This window comes from Diabrotica virgifera, chromosome 1, assembly GCF_917563875.1.
Source record: "Diabrotica virgifera virgifera chromosome 1, PGI_DIABVI_V3a".
Taxonomy (NCBI): Eukaryota; Metazoa; Arthropoda; class Insecta; order Coleoptera; family Chrysomelidae; genus Diabrotica; species Diabrotica virgifera.
Window position 1 is genome coordinate 222,480,557 of NC_065443.1, and position 6,353 is coordinate 222,486,909.

The following is a 6,353-nucleotide window of genomic DNA, read 5'->3' on the forward strand; positions in this document are numbered from 1 at the left end:
ACTGTTTCTATTATTTCGTCCATTATTATATTAAAGAGCAGTGGGCTTAACGAGTCACTTTGTCTGACTCCGCTTTGTACTGGTATAAACTGTGTTAGTTTTCCATTTATCTTTGCCTGTATTCGAATATGGAAGTAGATATTTTCGATGGTTTGTATAATATTGATTGGTATGTTTCTACTATACAGCAAGTGTAAGACGTCTTCGACCTGGATGCGATGGAAAGCCTTTGTCAGGTCTATAAAACACATATATGCCAGTTTATTTTTCTCGATGGCCTTTTCTGTGATTTGTCTTAGTACAAATACGGCGTCTACGCAGGATCTTCCGGATCTGAATCCTTGTTGTTCATCTGATAACCTTGTTAGTTTATTGATTTTATTGGTCAGTACTTTTGTGGTTAGCTTAAGTGCGGGGTTCAGTAGATTTATACCTGTATAATTGTTGGAGTCTTCTATGTCTCCTTTCTTGAACATTGGTATCGTTATGCTGTTTTACCATGCGTCTGTTATCTTGAAGTGCAATAATAGTTTTTGTATAAATTTTGTAATCTGTAGGGTTATACTTTCTCCTCCGTATTTTAGAAGCTCGTTGGTTATTCCTTCTGGTTCAGGTGACTTTCTATTTTTGAGTAAATTTTAGGCTATCTTTACTACCTGAAAACTGATTTCTATTTCGTGTCTTAATTCAGGTAAGTTATTGTATTGATTATTATTTTGCTGTTTTTTAAACATTTCCGTTAAGTATCTTTCTCATTCGTTGGACCAAATTTCTTTTTTTTTTTTAACTAAATAAGCCAATTAAGTGGCCACTTCCTTTTCTGCATTGTCCAATGGGTTTCTTCGAGGACATCAAAATATATGTACCTATAAGGAAAATGTACATGCAGCATCCATTAGCTTTACTAATAAAGAAAGAACTAAATAGATTAGATAATGACGATAAAATATCAAGTTTATATGGATCTAATCGCATGTTGGAATAACACGAAATAATAGAAATAGACAGAAATACCAAAGAAGCTTCAAATGATAATAATATATCCATCTCACCCCAAATCTGTAATTATAGATCGAAAAGGCTACTTTTTAAAGCAACTGTCCGAAAACTGAAACAATAAATGAGAATGCACACCACCAAAGCTTCAGGAGATAAAAATATGGTTGGATCATGGCAACCACCAGAAGTGTCCAGACGAAAGCAAATAATTATTTCCGCCTACCTATACCGAAAGTATACTTTTCCTGACATGATTGTAGGGAGCAAAGTCGTACTTTACAAGTAAAAGTAAAAGTGACGTCATGGTATGTAATTGATGAAATAACTTATTTACGACCTATACAATATTCTACAGTGCGTCCATAAAGTAACGCATAAATTCGTTATTTCGTAAACCGGCGACTTTAAGGAAAAATCCCGAAACAGGTCGATTTTTATTTTTAAATTACGATTTTTTGGCATATATATCATACTAGTGACGACATCCACCTGGGCGTGATGACGTAATCGATGATTTTTTTTAAATGGGAACAGGGGCCATGTGATAGCTCATTTGAAAGGGTATTCAATTCTCTATCCAATAATATAAACATTAACATAATTATTTATACAGGGTGTCAAAAAAACATTTTTTAAATTAAAATAAGTGAGACAAAAAGAAGAATATATGTATGTAACTTATTCTATTCAAAATGCATTTTACTACTGTCAGTAAACAGAAAAAATTTTATTTGGCAAATAAACATTTATTTTCGTTTAAACGAAATGTTCAAACTGCCAAGAGACAGGTGGGTGGCAGCTTTAACATTGAATTTAAGCGAAAAACAATATTTATTTGTCAAATAAACATTTTTTTCCTGTTTTCTGACAACAGTAAAACGTATTTTGAATTAAATAAATTACATATACTCTTCTTTTTGTCTCAATTATTTTAATTAAAAAAATATTTTGTTGAACACCTTGTATAAATAAATATTTTAATGTTTATATTAGTGAATAGAAAATTGAATACCCTTTCAAATGAGCTATCATATGACCCCTATTCTCATTTAAAGAAACCATCGATTACGTCATCATGCCCAGATGGATGACGTCACTAGTATGATATATATGCTAAAAAATCGAAATTTAAAAATAAAAATCGACCTGTTTCGGGATTTTTCCTTAATATCGCCGGTTTACGAAATAATGAAATTATGCGTAACTTTATGGACGCACTGTATTATCTGTAACGTAAGTATCTATACATTTTAAAGTTTATTTATAGAACACCCTGTATTTTGCAGAATGGTTAAAAACAGTAAATTGTTATTTTGATTTAACAATGTTTACATTAATAATTTGACTTATATTTGACAGTTGACACTTATAATGTATGTACATACTTGTTAGGTTTAGTTCTCTAATAAATTTTGTTAGTTAGTTACATAAATAAATTATTTCAAAATGAAAAAATGACTTGTTATTTGAGGAAGGTGGAAAAATCATATGTATAACATGGGAGTAACGTGCCTTTTCCTTCCTTGAAGGATTACTGCTCTCCGTTACGCGTCGGGCAGTAAACTTCATTCTCGGGAGGGAAAGTAGCGCTTTCCTCCCTTGATATACAAATAGCTATTTTCCGTTTACGACCTAGACACATGAAGTTTTCCATGAATATTAATTTGTCTAAAAAAGAAGAACGTTCAACCTATAGAAAAACATGCGCTAGTGAAAAAGTGCGAAAAGTTCAATCATCACAGAATTAAATACCATTAATTTGCTAAACAATCTTAAGGTTTGAATTCAAATTAATCGATAACCTACTGTTATTTTTCTTCTCCTATTTAAGGTTCCATCTCTTCTATCGCAGATTGGATATCAACAATAATTATTCTTCTTTTACTTACAGGGCCTCTAAACAGTTGGTTAGAGCGCAGACTAAACCATTCCCTTAGATTCCATATCCAGGAGGTTCCTCTTCTTCCTACATCTGTTTTACCTTTTATTTGGCCCTCCATTATCAAAACCAGCAGATTATAATGAGGACCTCTCATTATGTGACCGAAATATTCAAGATTCCGCGTTTTCTACCGATAATATTCGTAGCATTCTTTGATAACACCAACGCTCAAAAGCTTCCAATTTCTTAATTTCTATTTGCTTTAATGCTCAGGCCTCAGATTCGTTGAGAAAAGTTGTAAAAACGTAACAGCGCAACAACCTTATCATTAGAACCATTCTTCGGTCTCTACTACATAATAGATATTTCATTCTTACAAATTTTGCCCTTAGTATTTATTTACGGCTTTTAACCTTCGAATGACCAAGGGGAGTAAATTTGGACCCCAGAGTATGTTTTTCTTTAATAAATTCAAAAGTATTTTCAATTTTTAACTAATTATTTTTTTATTTTACTTTAATATCATTATAGACCAGTAAGGATCTGCGAAAAATGTCTATTTTTGGATGTGAGAGGTGTCATTCGGATTTTTGCAGATAAAGTTAGGTGACACCTTCAGTAATAATAATTGACTTATGCTCCTTCTCAAATATGCCCGGAACATTAATAAAAAAATTAAAATATTTAAAAATTTCGAAAAACATCGATTTCTTTCTGCTTTCTTTAAAACGATTCGTTTTGGAACAAAGTCGTAGAAAAATAAAGTAAAGATAATTGAATTTTGTATGATATACGACTGGTAAAAAATGTCTGAAGGTATTACCTTTTCTGCAATATAGCAATAAATTTAATACAAAATAAGGGGGCAAAATAAGTCTGTTGTTATTCAATATTTTTTAACCACTTTGGTGGCACTTAGAACCTTAATAATTCGCTTAGGAAATTCTATGTAACATACTTAAATCGTGAACCAAATTTCATTAAAATCGACCTAATAAATTTTGCATAATAAATTTGCAATCTAAATGTTTTGAAAAAAGTTCAAATTTTTTAAATCTTTCTGAACCATTTAGAAGTTGGCTAATTTTTTTACATATAAAGAGGTGCTCTACCTATATAATACACTTTACAGAATTAAAATCGGATTATTTAAGGGTCACGTTTTAAATTTATAAACAATTTGTTGGCTTATAAACAAATAGCTTTGTTTAATAATAAAAAAATTAATTTTTAGCAATGCAAATAATTAAAACCGGTACAATTTAACTTAAACTTTCAAATGCTGTCTGCAGAATTGCTATTCTATTTTTTAATCAAACGTTATTCGCGTTCAAAAATTGCAATTTCTCGATTTTTTGAAAGTTCCACCGCGTTTATCTCGAAAACTATGCATCCTTGCAACTTGTAAGAACATTTTTTGCTTAGAATTACCCAAGAAATACAAAAAAAAATTATTTTTTATTTTGCGAAAAATCGATTTTATGTAATTCCTCAAATTCTTTGTTTATAAAAATCTTATCGACATCCGGATCAACTGTTACCCAAAAAATTCGTGCTCTACGGGCCAAAATACATAAAAAAAACTTGGGTAAGTCCACCTAAATAAAGGAGCCCGTAGCACCCCCTCCTGGCCACAGCAATAATTTGTTTATAAGCCAAAAAATTGTTTATAAATTTAAAACATTGCTGAGGCTGCTCAAATAATCCGATTTCAATTCTGTAAGGTGCATTAGATAGGTGGAGTACTTCTTTATATGTAAAAAAATTGACAAATCTTTGTATGTTTTAGTTTTTGTTGTGCAAGATTTTAAAAAAATTTTAGTGTAAATAAAAGTCAATTTTAATGAAATTTGGTGTACGGTTTTAGCACATTAGATTCCAAGTTTAACTTAAGTGATGGAAAATCATTGAATAAGGACAGGCTTGTTTTGCCCCCTTATTTTATATTTATTGCTATTTTGAAGCAAGGGTGATAAATTGAGACATTTTTAACCAATCGCGTCTGATATAAAATTTAATTATCTTTGTTTTATTCCTCTAAGACTTTGTTCTAAAATGAATAGTTTTTAAGTTATAAGCCAAAAAAGTAGAAAAAAAAAAACGAAATTTTTTGAAATTTTTAAATATTTTATTTTATTTGTTAATGTTCCGGGCATATTTGAGAAGGAGCATAAATCAATTATTATTAACGAAGTTATCCCCTAACTTTATCCGCAAAAATCTGAATGCCACCTCTCACATCCATCTAAAAACAGATCCTTACTGGTCTATTATAAATATCCTCATATTTTGAAATGAAAAATATTCCCTATATTTTACGAATAAAAAATATATTCTGAAGTTGATGTTTAGTAAAATACCGTCTGTTATGTGGAATTCCAAGTAGTTTTACACTGCGCGTTATTAAAATCTATTTTTAGACTGTGGTGCCTGTTATGTACGAATCATGACATTCCTGTCTGCTACAGTTAGTCATTATTATTATTTCCTGGCGTATATTATTATAGTTTCTTAGTATTTTGTGTACATATAAGATATGGCCCGCAAATATCTTATTGAGGCTGAGTTACAGGAAATTGTTACTGCTAGCGATTTTTATGATGATACAGAAAATGAAATGGTATCAGAAAACGATGATGTATTGCTAGATGAAGATTTAAATGCTGAAAACTTTCATTCCAGGTCATTTTTACCCCCATTGGTCATCCGTGTAACAAAAAAAGGTTGGTCATTGGAAGGTTAATATCTTGTGTGTTTAGTCTGCGCCGTTTTGAATAACCGAGGTTCCTATAATGTGTTTCAAACTTTAGAATCAGTGTGCTTGTATATTTCATGCGGGTTTTTGTCATATTTCGCTTATTCTGTGAATTATTCTAAATAAAGCCTCCTTTTGTTTTCCACAGCAGTTAACAGCAATAATCTTCTTCAAGTACCTACCCAATACTACCTTTCACGGCGGCTGCCGTGAAGAGCGGCAACGCTATCAAGAAAATTATCATTTAGTTAGCATGGCTCTATTGGTGTAAACTGCATCGCATGTCTGAAATACGCTGTAGATATTTTTACTTGTCTTCCCATTCTATATGGTTAATATAAATATGGAAATGCCTTGTTGTCTTTTGGGTGTTTTGTGACGACCATAAATTTGGTTTTTTAAATTCATTTTATTACCCTATATTGTACACTTTCCTCTCAGTCGTTCCAGTATGTTTGTCAGACTTTTGCAGAGTTGAAGTAAATATTATAATATATCATCAGCATATTATGAATTTCTCTCTCCTTAAGCTTCTTGGAAGATGGCTTCGCTATATGTATTAAACAGCAGTAAACAATAAATAGCCCTGTCTTACGTCCATAAGAATTTCTATTTTTCTTGACATTTGATCCTCAATACTTATTTTGACTTTCTGGTGCCAGTAAATATAAAAATACTCTGGTGTTGCGGCTGTCAATACTTTTCAGTTTTAATATA